Source organism: Ochotona princeps, chromosome 1 (genome assembly GCF_030435755.1).
Source record: "Ochotona princeps isolate mOchPri1 chromosome 1, mOchPri1.hap1, whole genome shotgun sequence".
NCBI lineage: Eukaryota > Metazoa > Chordata > Mammalia > Lagomorpha > Ochotonidae > Ochotona > Ochotona princeps.
In genome coordinates, this window is record NC_080832.1 from 98954400 (window position 1) to 98969377 (window position 14978).

Consider the following 14978-nt stretch of genomic DNA (forward strand, 5'->3'; position numbering starts at 1 on the left):
TAGTACCTTATAGCCATTTTAAGGCATATAGCAGTCGGTCCTGTATATAAAACTAAAACTGAAATGTCAATGGGCTAATCATAGGTTGTGGTTAAGAACTTGGTTTTTTTTTTCTTTTTCTTTTTTTTTTTTGTAACACACTGGTTACTCACAACCATGTCAATTCCATAATGTTGCAAATTGCTGTTGATGTTATATTGGGACTTTTAATTGACTGGGATGATATTCTACCAGCTCTAACTTCAGACCAGAGATGGTCTCCCCAAGAAACTGTTCAACCCATCTGGACAATAAGTAGCTGGATTCTATGCTTGGTATATGTTTGCAAGGAAAGAATCTTGATTGAATTTGAACTGTAATACTGCATCAAGGTGGAGGAAGCCACCAGAGGGGAGGGGCGTGGGGGGGATTCCCAGATCCTACGAAACTGTAACATAATGCAAAATAATTAATAATAATAATAATAATAATTTTTAAAAAGATACAGTAAAAAATAAAAAATAAAAAATAAATAAAAAATAAAAAATAAAAAATAAAAAAAATAAAATAAAAAAAGGAAGTGTCATATGATGATTATTATATAAATAGATAGTTATAACACTTTGTGATATACTTGCCATATTTGCAAACTTCAAATAATCTGATCTAAAAAATAACCTGTGGGGGCTAGCTCAGTCAAGTTAAACCACAGAACCACCTGGAGAGTGCATAATCTGGGAGTGGGAGTGGCCTGGGAGGGAAATAGTGGGCTCCTCCCTCTTGGGCTGCCACTCCCCATGGGAGGGCATGAAAACTAGGACAGGGGCTGGGGTGGCTAGACAGACACCCAACAACTTCTGTGAAGGCTGGATAGTTGAGCTGGTTAATGGAACAAGGTTAAAAACCCATTGACATCTGTGAGAGCAGAAGGGAAGGTAGGTCGGACTGGATTAGTATGCCGCACAAACAGACAAACCAGGGTAGGGGGCAGGTCTGGTGGGGGTTATTGTGGGTTGCTCCGACTAGGCTGCAACTCCCAATGGTTTGTGTGAGGGCCGAGTATGTGCTGCGCAGAACCAGGCTGGACCGCAAACACCTATCGGTTCCAGAGGAGGACAGGGATGGAAGCAGCACCAACCCAGCGACTGCAACCACCAGCTGATTGGGGTGATGGACTGTGGCGGGCCCTACATTTGCCAGCACATACAAGAACCTGGTCTGGGAATACCTCACACAAAGTTCCATTGGGGATCCCCCCAATTGAACTTTCAGACTCGGAACGCTATCCATCAAATGACAAACGGAACAAGTCAACCAGCCACCTCAGCTATATGTTGGTAATGGAAAAACTGGGCAAACGGAGACGCTATGTTGGACTGTGTCGACCAAGAGACTCTCCAGCAACTGCAATGTGCTTGGAGTGACGAGAAAGGCAGCAATGCAGAACTGTTGAACTATCGGAACCACTTGGGCAAGGCCCTCGGAGCATGCCACACATCTGGGACTGGGGTGGGTGGGAGTCTGGATGGGGCTTCTCCTTTAAAATCTGCTTTTACATTAGGTTTATTAAGGAAACAATACAGAACTAATTGTCTTACCCATTTTCCTGTAGAGCTTGAACCTTTTCACCCTAATTATGTCAAGGTTGTCAAAATAAAAAAAAAGAAAGAAACCCAAATTCCAATAAATAAATAAATAAATAATAACCTGTGGTTTGGATATTAGGCAAAATTGGTGGAAGTAAAAAGTATGAATGCAAACTGAATGAAATGAATTAATTTATGGGAAATTCCTAGAGACAAAATGAAGTAAATACTTAAAACTTCATACCTCTAATCTTGTCCTGTTAGGATGAGATCTCACGTATTTTAATTTTTAAGGATGTATTGATTTTGTGTGGGTGGGGGAGCAACAGATGAGATTTACAGAGAAAAGGAGAGAGAGAGAAAAAGATCTTCCATCAAGTAGGTCACTCTCCAAGTGGCCTCAACAGCCAACTGAGCCTATCAGAAACCAGGAGCTAGGAGCTTCTTTGGGTCTCGCACGCAGATGCAAGATCCCAAGGCTTTGTGCCATCTTCCACTGTTTTTCCAGACCACAGGTGGGAAGCTAGATGGAAAGTGCTGCAACTGAGACATGAAGTGACACCGTATGGGATCCTAGTGATTGCAAGGTGAGGATTTAGCCATTGAACCATCACACCAGACACTCAAAGTTTATTTTTAAAAAGTAAAGCCATGCACAAAAATTATCCTGAAATTAATTGAGATCACAGAATTGGGTTTGATCCCTTACCCGCTTTGTATTATTCAAGCATTTAGGTGACTGAGAAAGAATCTACTTAACAAATTGTCATTACTATGGGGGAGAACAAGCATTTCATGCCACTACAATATTCCTCCAAGTTTTAAAATATAATCATGCTGTACTTTATATCAGGAAGGGAAAAATTTACAACATTAACACTGAAGAGTCCAGCAAATGAATATAGTAAGAAAAATGCAAAATTATATTCTACTTTTCAAAGTAACATTAATTACATTATTTTAAAACACCTCACTCTCTTTTTATATTTTATTTTTGACAATATTTACATAGTTAATTAGGATAAAAAGGTTCAAGGGTTACAGGAAAGTGGGTAAGACTATTAGTTCCACATTGTTTCCTTCATGTATATGGGGTAAAGAGGAATATTAACGGAGAAACCCCACCCAGTCTCCCACACACCCCAGGTCCCTGATGTGGGGCATGCTCCGAGGGTCTTGCTCAAGTTGTTTTGATAGCTCAACAGTTGTGAATTACTGCGTATCTTGCCACTCCAAGCACCATGAGGTCGTTGAAGAGTCCACTGATTGAGAGTCCATCAGAGTCTCCGTTAGCCAAGTTTTTCATTGCCAACATATGGCTGAGGTGGTTGATTGACTTCTTCTGTCCTCTGTCTTTTGATGGTTAAGGTTCTGAGTCTGGAAGCTCGATTGGGGACATCCCCAAAGAAACTTTGAGGTGTTCCCAGACCAGATTCTTCTATGTAATAGCAAGTACAGGGCCCAGCACAGTCCATTGCCCCAATCAGCTGGTGGTTGCAATTGCTGGGTCAGTTGTGCTTCCAATGCTGTCTTCCACCGGAACCAATGGGTGTTGCAGTCCAAACTGATTCTGCCCAGCACACACTTATCCCTCACATAAACCAGTGGGAGCTGCAGCCTAGTCGGAGCGACCCACAATAACCCCCACCAGGCCTGCCCTCTACCCTGGTTTGCCAGTATGTGCATCAGACTAGTCCAGTCTGTCCCTCATCCCATTTAGCTCTCATACATGTCAACGGGCATTGAAGCCTAGTTCAACCTAACCAGCTCCACTATCCAGCCCACACAGATGCTGTTGAGTGCCTTTCTGTCTAGCCACCCCAGCCCCTGTCCTGGTTTCTGTGCCCTCTAGTGGGAGTGGTAACCCAAGAGGGAGATACCCACTATTTCCCTTCTAGGCCACTCCCAATCCTGGATTATGCACTCTCCAGGTGGTTCTGCAGTTCAACTTGACAGAATTAGCCCCCAGTGCCAGCTTCTGCCAGTTAATGCTGTGGCAAAGCCCAACCAACCCTCACCCACTCTAATTTTTGTTTGCACCAGTAGGAACAATCAGCCCACCTGGCTTTTCCCTGATCTAGTCCACATGAGGCCCACAGGAAAACACCTCATTCTTTTTGCCCATTTACCACAAAGGTTAAAATCAATATACAGGGCCCGGCACATTAGCCTGGTGGTTACAGTTCTCGCCTTAACACACTGGAATCCCATATGGGAGCCAATTAGTATCCCTGTGTCCCAGCTTCCCATCCAGCTCCCTGCTTGTGGCCTGGGAAGGCAGTCAAGGACTGCCCAAAACGTTGGGACCCTGTACCCACTTGGGAGACCCAGAAGAGGCTCCTTGCTCCTGACTTATGATTGGTTCAGCTCTGGCTGTTGTGGTCACTTGGGGAGTGAATCAGCAGACAGATCTTCCTCTCTGTCTCTCCTCCTCTCTGTATATTTGACTTTCCAATAAAAATAAAAATAAATCTTATTGAAAAAGTCAATATGCAGTGATTGGTGTGGTGATATGGTGTAATAATCCTCTACCTGCAGCAATGGCATCTCAGTGGGCAATGGTTTGAAGCCCAGCTGCTCCACTCCAATCCAGCTCCCTGCTTATGGCCTAGGAGAGCAGTGATGGATGGTCTTTGGACCTTGCACCCACATGGGAGACCTGGAAGAAGCACTTGGCTCCATTTGAGCCAAATGGCTCTGGCTCTCTTTCTATCTCTTTCTATGTAACTCTTAATTTCAAGTGTAACAAATATTTTGAAAACAAGAATTTACATGTAAATCATTAAATGTTCCCATACTATGTCAACCTCCTTAGAATCTCACTTTCATAACATGTTCACCTGTCAAATTCTTGTTCACAATTTTTAAAAGTATAAAGGAATCACGCATACCTAGGTATCTATTCCAGGAGTCATTAATAATTGAAATGACTCAATGCACAGTTGTATGTTTATTAGTTAATGTTATCTTATTTTCATTTCCATTTCAGAATTATGTATTTGTTTTTTTGATATGTTCTTATAAGATGAAATAGAAATTTAAATGAAATGCAAATATGAATAAAAACTGCTTTTATACATGTAATGTAAAGAGCACAAAAATAGAAAGTAGACTCAAAAATTTACAAATCCTTTTTGTCATATATTCATTGGTACTGATGTTTGGCATTCATATATTTTCCTGTCATAATTTGCATAAAGAAGAAGAAAAGTGTGACCAGTTTTGTGGAATAGCAAGTAAAGCCACCATCTTTGCAGCCAGCATCCTTTATGGGTGCTCGCTTATGTTCTAACCACTCCACCTCCCAGCACGCTTCCCTGCTAATGGGCTGGAAAAGCAGCAGAAACTGGCCAAAATTCTTGAGCATCTGCACCCCTGTGAGAGTGCAAAGAAACTCCTGGCTTCTGGCTTTGGCGTGGCACAGCCTTATTCACTGCAGCTTTCTGAAGGAGTAAATCGGAGGATGAAAGATCACTCCACTTCTCTTTCTCACTCTTGCTTTCTCTAACTCCTACCCTCAGCAAAATAAATAAATCTTCACAAAACATGAAAAAAGAAGAAAAGTCATCTTGAACAGAGAATTAAATTCGTGAACTTGTGGAGATCATGCTCAGAATGGCAGCTTCTCTACTGATGATGACCTATCTTCTACCAATTACTTCCATCACTCGTCTTCTCAATTCAGTTTCTTAAGTGAGCAGAATTCCATAATGATCATCACATACAAAAATAGAACATAAAATCTTTCAAGTGGGAAGCTCTGTGGTACAGCAAGTTAAACTACCACTTGCAATGTCAGCATTGGAGCTCAGGTTTAGGTCCTGGCACTTTTGCTTTCAACCCAGCTTCCTCCAAATAAATGCACCTGTAAAAGCAGTAGATGAGGCTCAAGTAATTGGGCCCATGCCACCCAGGTGGAATATAGGGATGGAGTTCCTGGCTCCTGGGATCTGCCTGGCCTCGCCTGGTTGTTTCGGCCATCTGGGGCATGAGCCAGCAGATGGTAGGTTCTCTGTGTCTCTGGATCTCCCCCTTTCTGTCTGTTGCTTTACGCTTCAAATACATACATTTTATAAAGAAGAGCATGTTCCTGGCGGTAAGAAAAAGTAAATTTGTGATTCGTAAGTAGGAAAGGGAAAAGGAAAGAATTTGGTTTTTAATCTTTCATTTACTGCTAATATGCATAAACTGAAGCAAGGGGGTGGCGGACATTTTAGCCATGTTGCTGTGTGCTATCATTACCTTGCCTTTCTCTGAGCCCAGAATAATTCTCCAACAGCTTATACATATGGCTGTGCAAGTCAGGGCCTTCAATTTCAATAATTTCCCAAGAAGAAGATATAGTTTGCTTTTTAAACTAGAGCATAGCCAATAACACAAATAAAATCTGGGTCTGGTAACATTTGATCTGTCCTCCGATGACAGAAGTAAGGTGGCATAAGATTTCTCTGATAGGTCTGCAGCAGCCAGAGAGCAGCACCAGGATCCGAGTGACACGCATATCACATGTATCAAAGTAGAAACGCAATCTGTAAGGCAATAAGACTCTTTCACATCCCAGCATGGGTGCTGGCCCTGAGCTGCAGTTCCAGTAATTGACATAGTTGCCCAATGCTACAAAACAAACTCAGAAACTATTCTCATTAGACATCCCCCTGCTTTGTGACTCTGTTATTGTAAAACCCAAACACTGAGCCCCATACCAGCGTGGCTCTGTTTTTAATTAGTTCTGATGGCATTGGGCTGTAAGCCAAAGAAAAAATGAACTTCCTGTGACTGAGGCTTGTTGCTCAGTATGTTGCTTCCTTCTTAGAGAGATTGTTTTCACAGATTTTATGAAAAGACTACTGACAGAAATAATATAAGGTTTTACTGCTTTTGATATTTTTTTCAAGCCTATAAAATGAAGCTAAAAGTCAGATTTGTACAGTTACAATGCCATTACTTAGTCTTTTGTGTGACCCAGTTGACTTGTCTTTTGATTAAAGACATCCTACCCGATTAATTTTTTTAATAGAGAGAGCACAGGCTTCTGTTAAAATTTTAAGACCATGAATGTTTTAGTGTTTCCACTAAATTAATTTGGTGATATATTTTTTACTGCCTGGGTCATTGACAGAATAATGTTAGAACTAAGATGCTAGTAAGGTCACCTTCTGCAAATAAGAAACTAAAGAACAGATGGGAATCTCAGACAGGTAAAGAACAATTCAGACAAATTTTGGAATCCTATATGTGATGGGCTTTCTCTGGCTACTAATTCTTGCCTATTTAGGATTATTCATTAATTCTTCCAATGGGAAGAATTTCTCAATATTGCATCTTTATGCGTATACACACACACAACTTGGAAGCTGGATGTTCACTTTTGCAAATTCTCTTCAAATCTGTGATAATTACATATGATTATATGATTTGTATAAATATCAACTGTACCAGTTAGACAGAAGGACTCACAACTTGAGCTTGGAAGGAAGAGAAATGAGAATAAAAATTCCACATGGAATCCATTCTGACAAGCGAGGGATAGATATGTACAGAACATACAGGAATGGCAGTGGTTCAAGTCCAAATGTGCACTCTGCGTTAGCAGCAGCATCTTTTTCAGGGCTCTATAGAGAGGTACAGTTGTACTGTATCTACTGAATTTGTTCAGTAGTGGCACTTGATATAGTTTTCAAATTCAGTACATTCTTGGACCTCTCAGAGTTTCAGTGAATTGAATAATCTTCTCTACTGACACTAGCCAAGAGTAGATTTTTGTTCCTGGCAAACTGGAAATGCAGTACAAACACTTTGGTTCTATCTGATCATCCCAGTAAAAGGTAACAATATGATTTTAAGCAATGTTAAATCTAGGGCCAGTGTGTGGTATAGTGGTTAAAGCTAGTGCCTGCAATTCCAGCATCCTATAGGGGTGTTTGTTCAAAGTCTGTCTGCATCACTTCCAATCCAGCTCCCTGTTAATTGCCTAGGAGAGCAGCTGAGGATAAACCAAGTTCTTGGGAGAGACACTCACATGGGAGACCCGGAAGAAGATCCTGTATCCTGGTTTTAGATCAGCACAATTCCAGACACCATCTCGGGAGTGAAACAGCACATGTAAGATCTTCTTCTCTCACTGAAACTCAACCTTTCATAGATAAAGAAATCTCTCTTTTTTTTTTAAAGATTTATTCATTTTATTACAGCCAGATATACAGAGAGGAGGAGAGACAGAGAAGATCTTCCGTCCGATGATTCACTCCCCAAGTGCGCCGATCCGAAGCCAGGAACCAGGAACCTCTTCCAGGTCTCCCACACGGGTGCAGGGTCCCAAAGCATTGGGCCGTCCTCGACTGCTTTCCCAGGCCACAAGCAGGGAGCTGGATGGAAAGTGGAACTGCCGGGATTAGAACCGGCGCCCATATGGGATCCCGGGGCTTTCAAGGTGAGGACTTTAGCCGCTAGGCCACGGTGCTGGGCCCAGAAATATCTCTTTAAAAAGAATCTTCATAGGACCCAGCAGAATAGTTTAGGCTAAATCCTTGTCTTGCATTCACCAGGATCTCATATGGGCGCAATTAGGTGTCCTGGCCTCTCTACTTCCCACTCAGTTTCCTGCTTGTGACGTGGGAAAGTAGTAGAGGAAGACTCTACCTTGGGACCCCGCATCTGTATGGGAGACCCGGAAGCAGCTCCTGGCTCCTGGCTCCTGGCTTCAGCTCAACTCAGCTCAGCTCCAGCCATTGTAGCCACTTGGAGAATGAACCAGTGGACCGATGATCTTTCTCTCTGTCTCTCCTTCACTCTGTAAATCTGCCTTTCCAACAAAAATTAATAAATGTTTTAAAAAATATTCAGAATCAATGACACAAAATTAGAAATCCTTATTCTTCACTTAGTAGTTGAGTAAATAGCTAACTTCTCTGAGCATTTTTTATTAGAGAAGTGAATATTATAATTCTATAGAACTCACAAAGTTCTAGGAAATTTTAGTAAAATCTAATTCCAAGTATTATCATTATCAGTAAAAGAAGCACTTAACAAGATTTTTTAAATTCCTTGGGGTTTAAGATTATGGGACTATTTTAGTCTTTCCAATGCCTTCAAAAGGGCAATATCTACAGGTTTTTGCAAAATGCAAATAAAAGAAAGTTGTTGGTTATTTTTTATTCAACGCTTACATACAGTTGTTTTCTAATCAAACCAAGTGAATACCTTTAACACATATGTACATGTTCCCTTTGAATACATGCAGTAACCTGTCAAGTTCTATGTATCTTTCAAAGCCATGATAAACACCATTTTCTTTCTCAAGGGTGTTCCTACATTCCTCAGTCAGACAGGGGCATGTCATCTTTGACCATTAATCATTGCCTCTTGTGATACTCAGTATATTCTTACTTAATTGAAGCTTGTTTGTGTACATGTCTGTATTCACTTGACTTGTGAAAACTAACCTTTGAGGATGAGGATTCATCTCTACACCTCCTGTAACCCCCAGCAAAGTTCTCTGTATATGCCATTTCCATATCACATATTATAACCTATGCTACTATAATACTGGCTCTTGCTCTGCAATTGCATTGAAAGTTCATTGAAAGCATAAATATTTCTTTCACATCCATACATCTGTGTTGGTGCCTAATACATCTTTATTGTATTGAATTAACATCATCGTATTAAAATTATTGAGAATGGGGAGGGAGGAAGAGTAGGTGAAGGGGAGAATCCCTACGCCTATAAAACCATATCATTGAAAGTAATATAAATTTCTAAAGTAAAATATATGTGAAAAAATACAATTTTCTATGGATTTTTCTTTTATGCTTTCTTTTTCCTTTTGCTCAGTGGTTCTTTCATTTTTTTAAAAGACCCTATAGACTGTCATACTTACTTCTTCGCAGCAAGTCTTTAAGAAGTAAATTCTTTATTTGCAGCTATTGCTGATTTGATAAACATAATTAACTTTACATAATATTTGCAAATAAGTCAAAATACTTTCATTATAACATATGTCTAAAACCAGCTATCACTGTTTCCTGCCCCATCGCCTACACCTGGGTGGCTATTGTCTAAACTGTACTGCATATTTCTGTATTTCCTCTGCCCTCCCAAGAGTATACATATTAATATATATATTTATACAGTCTGAGTCTTCTTCTATTTTGTGAGCTTCAAAGTAGATGACAGTGATAAAATGTCCACTTTTTCTTGTTTTCCCATCAGCAAAAGTGTTTTCCTCTTGTCCAGTCTTTTCATAGACTTATAGTTCTTTGCAATTGTGTTGTTGGACTTCTCTTAGTTTCCATTACCACATTTCTTTGTATTGTACACCAGAGCCTTGTCACAATGCTAAATTTATGCTCTATATATTTATGCTCTATAGAGCAAAAAAATTCACTTTTTAGTCTCATAACTATTTGGTTTAACTGTTTTAAAGTCAAAATGAAAGAATAAATGAGTATCTCCTATGTGAAACACTCCTATATTTTATATAGGAGTTGACTATAAATTCCTATAGTTAACTTTGTTGGAATTTCCTAAAGAAAGGAGCAAATTGTGGTAGCATTGATTATCCAGTTCTAGATGTCTAGATAAACAAGGCCACTTAAAAAGCAGGAAAGAAATTTCTAGAATGGTGGGTTTTCTTGGAATAAAATTGTAGGAACATATCTATTATAAGATTTGGATAATAAATAAACAAGATTCAGGAAAAGCCAATTTGTTCCAGATATACTGAAATTAGATTGTAACCAAAAATTTAATCTCTTGCTTCATAATGTCTTATTTTATTTTGAATCAGGTCACCCATACCTTTCTGATTGATTTACTTTTGGAAGCACTAAAAGTTGCTTAGGTATCAGAGCATGTAAAAAAAGATTTTTTTAATAAGCACACTTATTCAACATCTTTGTATTGATAAATACATAAATATTCTTGGTCAGCCACAGAAGTGACAGTCATTGTGATAAGAAATGCTTCACTTTCCCCAAAAATCTACTTTTAATGCACTAGCTATCTGTTTTCTTCAGCATAACACTCCAGACATAATGCCACATGAAGTAATTTTTAAACATTAGAAGTTTTGCATTAGTTTTGTTAGACAGTCAAACCCTCACAGTTGCTACTTGTTCCAACTATCTGAACACATAAATGTATTAACAAAGTTCACATAACCAATAATCAATTCCTCATCAGCCTGTACTGTCTTTCATCTAGTGCTCCTCAGTCCTCACCTACCTGAGTCTCCATCTTTTGCATGCTCCTTTTGCTGTATTTTCAAAATATCAGGAACATTCCTGGAATCAGACTATTTATTAATTGATGCTACCTCCTTTTCTTTTTTTTATTCATTAATTACATTGTATTATGTGACACAGTTTCATAGGTACTGGGATTCTCCCCACCCTTCCCCAAACCCTCCCACCATGGTGGATTCCTCCACCTTGTTGCATAACCACAGTTCAAATTCAGTTGAGATTCCTTCATTGCAAGCATATACCAAGCATAGAGTCTAGCATCTTATTGTCAAGTTCAACGGCTTCTTAGGTAGCTACCTCCTTTTCAAAAAGCCTCTATGCTTGATTTTTTTCAGTGGCACATGTCAACTATAACATAACAAACACCTTTTCATATGTGTGATGTTTATTTATAGAAGATAGAAAATTATATGCTCAAAAATAGCAGAATTAATAATTCAACTAAAACATACATACAATGGAATACCATAAAGAAAAACATTGAAATATATGATACATAATTGTATTGGTTTTCTACTGGCTGTGTCATGATTTGAATGCTGTTTCATGTGTTGGGAGCTTAGTTTGCAGTGTGGCAGTGGGAGATAGTGGGGAACCATTAAGGGCCTGGTTGGAAGTCCTCAGGTCAATGAAGAATTTATTCTCAGAAGAGAATACTGGTTTCTGGAAGCAGTCGCTCAAGAAAAACTTTTTGTAAAAGCTTAAGCTTAATCTTTGTATCTTTCTTTGGCTTTCTTAGCACAGATGGGATCACTTTCTTTGACACACTCCCACAATCCTCCATTGAACTCTTGGGGAATCCTCATTATATTTTGGACTTGCAGTTTCCAAAACTAAATGTCTTTCTTTTTAAAGTTTGGTTGTTTCAGGCATTTCATTATAATAGGAAAAATTAGACTAATATGGTTTCCATAACTAATTACATAAATCTAGCAACTGAAAACAAGTAAAATGTATTATCATACAGTGTTTTTCATATAGTTCACATGTATATTTTGTATATCATCATGTCCCTCTCACTTTTAATAGTATTTAAGCTTTCTCAAGACCTGTGTGTTTTAACTGTTCTATCCTCAGAACCCAAGCAGTCCCTGACGCATAACTGAGGATCAACCAAACCACCAGAAATATATGATATCATACACATTGATAGTATTTTACTGGATATTCAATTGAGATAGAAATAAAGATGTTCTCTCAGTTGGAAGTAGGAATGGATCAGAGCTACTTTTCTGAAATAAGGATTTTTTTTTTAAGATTTATTTATTTTTATTACAAAGTCAGATATACAGAGAGGAGGAGAGACAGAGAGGAAGATTTTCCGTCCAGTGATCCACTCCCCAAGTGACCGCAATGGCCGGTGTTGTGTCAATCCGAAGCCAGGAGCCAGGAACTTCTTCCAGGTCTCCCACGTGGGTGCAGGATCTCAAGGCTTTGGGCCATCCTTGACTGCTTTCCCAGGCCACAAGCAGGGAGCTGGATGGGGAGTGGAGTTGCTGGGATTAAAACCGGCACCCATATGGGATCCCAGGCGTTCAAGGCAAGGACTTCAGCCACTAGGCCGTGCCACCAGGCCCTAAGATAAGGATTTTCCAAGGGAAAAATATAATAATAGTTTTAGAGTACTAGATTAAACAAAATAAATAATGATTTATTTATGATACCATGGGGATACATTATGTTATGGTACAAAATGCCGATGACCACAGTGCACATAACAGGAAGGTGTCAACAGTACAGCCACCAGTCTCTGGATGGCTAGAAAAGTGGCCAGTCACTCAAGGAATTTCATAAAATTTCTTTGCCTTGATCAGGAGCTGGAATAGAAAACACATAGTAGATTTCTACCAATGAGTAAACTAAAATGAGGTGGAAAGGCTTAAAAACCAATAATCTGGCTCAGGTCACCTTGGTGATAGAGTAAACAACGCCCTATATTGAGATGCAAAAAAAAGCATAGCTCTAGAATTACCTAAACTTAGCAACCCTTGAGTCATATTTAGCTGGGTCATGAAAGGAATTAAAACCACTGCCTGCGACACCAGCATCCTGTACTGGAGTGCCAGTTCAAATGTGAGCTGTTCTATTCCAGTGGATACTAAACAAAAGATCCAGAGATGTCTGCAAAGTGCGCCCGCACCAGACTTACTAAAATTCAAATGCACTAAGTAGAACACTGTGAATATGCCTCAATATGTCATCAAATACTGCAGCCTTGGAATTCAAATGTATTTGGTAACTCACTTGTTGTCAAAAATCCAATCACACAGACTGCTGGAGAAAGAGCGCATTTGACTTGTTATCACATTAGTCTTCTTTCATCAGTTTGAATCCAGTGATAGCATATAGTCGGATTAGTAACTAAGCCATAACACCTCTTCTACCTGTCCAGATGGCACAGAAAGTGTTACAAGCATGATATCATAGCTAACCGCATGACAGAATACCTCTAGGTAATACACAAGAAAATACATATTATTTTTATGTTGATTTGTCACAAAAGAAATGTGATCCCTGGTCTACGGCTCTCAAAGCAAAGTCCAGTCTGTCTTTGTTCCGCATTATGTTTTCCAGATCTGTGCCAAGTACTTAGTAGGCTTCATCCAAGTCAATTACCATCTCTGATTGTGATTAAATAGAGCTAACACACTGATTAGGGTCTCTTCCTATTCTGCCTGCCAAGCTTCTTACTAAGTTTCTCTCATCAATATTGTGCTTTACCTTTCCTGGTTTCTTCCTAATTGGGAATAGTTTAGATTTAGCAATGATGCTGCATATTAAGTGGCAATCTTTTTGCAAGTATCATAAACAGAAATCTTCATCCAGAAAAAAAAGAGAGGAAAAAATACACATGTTGAATGGAAGCGTATTTGTGCATTCTATGATTCCAACCAGGTTGGTCAGATGAAATTGAGAAAAATCAAGTAGTACCTTCCTTAAGGACAGATTTTATTGTTTATAATAAAATCCCATGAGATGTACTGTGCACTATTGCTTTTTTTTTTTTTTTGGCAAATGATCTGCATCTGCCATTCTGTAGACACAGCTAAAGTTAGCCATTATGTCTGTTCCAGTGAATTCATCTAAATCATCATAACAAGCATAGCTATTGTACAAAAAGACATTAACACTCACCATTTTTCATTTCCATCAGGGGGTAAAAACTGTTCTGTCTTTATTTCTAAGAAATGGAAATTGAACTAGAAGTAATGGTTCTAAATGATAATGCTAATAGTAAATATCACATCTAAATAATTATTCTAAAACAAATAAATGGGAGGGGGATGTACAAGCTCTTCTTTTACATTTCTTTTTGAACAAAAACAGAAAACGCATCATTTTAAAAATAAATTCAGGCAAGGATTCAAGACAATAAATAAGCTGGTGCTATATACCCAATTAAGAATTCAGTCAACTCTCCTCCTAGTCGCGGTCCCTCCAGCTGTGTGTGGTCTTTGTACTTCTACCTTTGAGATGACAGATCTCAATAAATGAATTAATTGAATTAATCACCAATATATGTACACAACACTATTACAAGAAAAAGATATTTTAAATTTTTTCTACGTTTTCTGTATTTCTGCTATATTTCCTTGCAGCCTATACTTTGGTTTAAAGACTGATACCTTTGCTGAGTACATGGCCTCCAAGGACAGGTTGTCTTCCTGTACCACTGATGTGTGGATCGTGCTTAAAACTAGGATACACACTTTATCATTTCAGTAAGTCCTGTCAGTTGGTCATAGAAACCAACTAAACTCATCTGCACGCACTTTCAAAGCTAAAGGTAGATCAGTCTTATCTCGATTGTGAGTTAAGTGAAAGAATGATACTAATATTCTATCTTTTAAGTGGTGTTATGCACATTGCATAGTTGTTCTAGTATGATAAACTATAATTGATGTGATGTGCATGTTGAGGGATTTTTGGCTCAAAATAGCCTGATTGCAAAAAGGATTATTTTTTCCTCCCATTGGAGGACCTATTTTCTTTGTGTATTCCCGACAGTGAGATTTTGTAATTACCCAGAAAATACCCCTGAAGATACAGGTAATCTTCCAATGGTCCCATGCTTGCTTGTATTTTAGTACGAATATGAAAGCCTTTAGGCAGATGGATAGGCAGGGAAGTAGACAGGTATCATATCTAAAAACACAAATCATCAGGC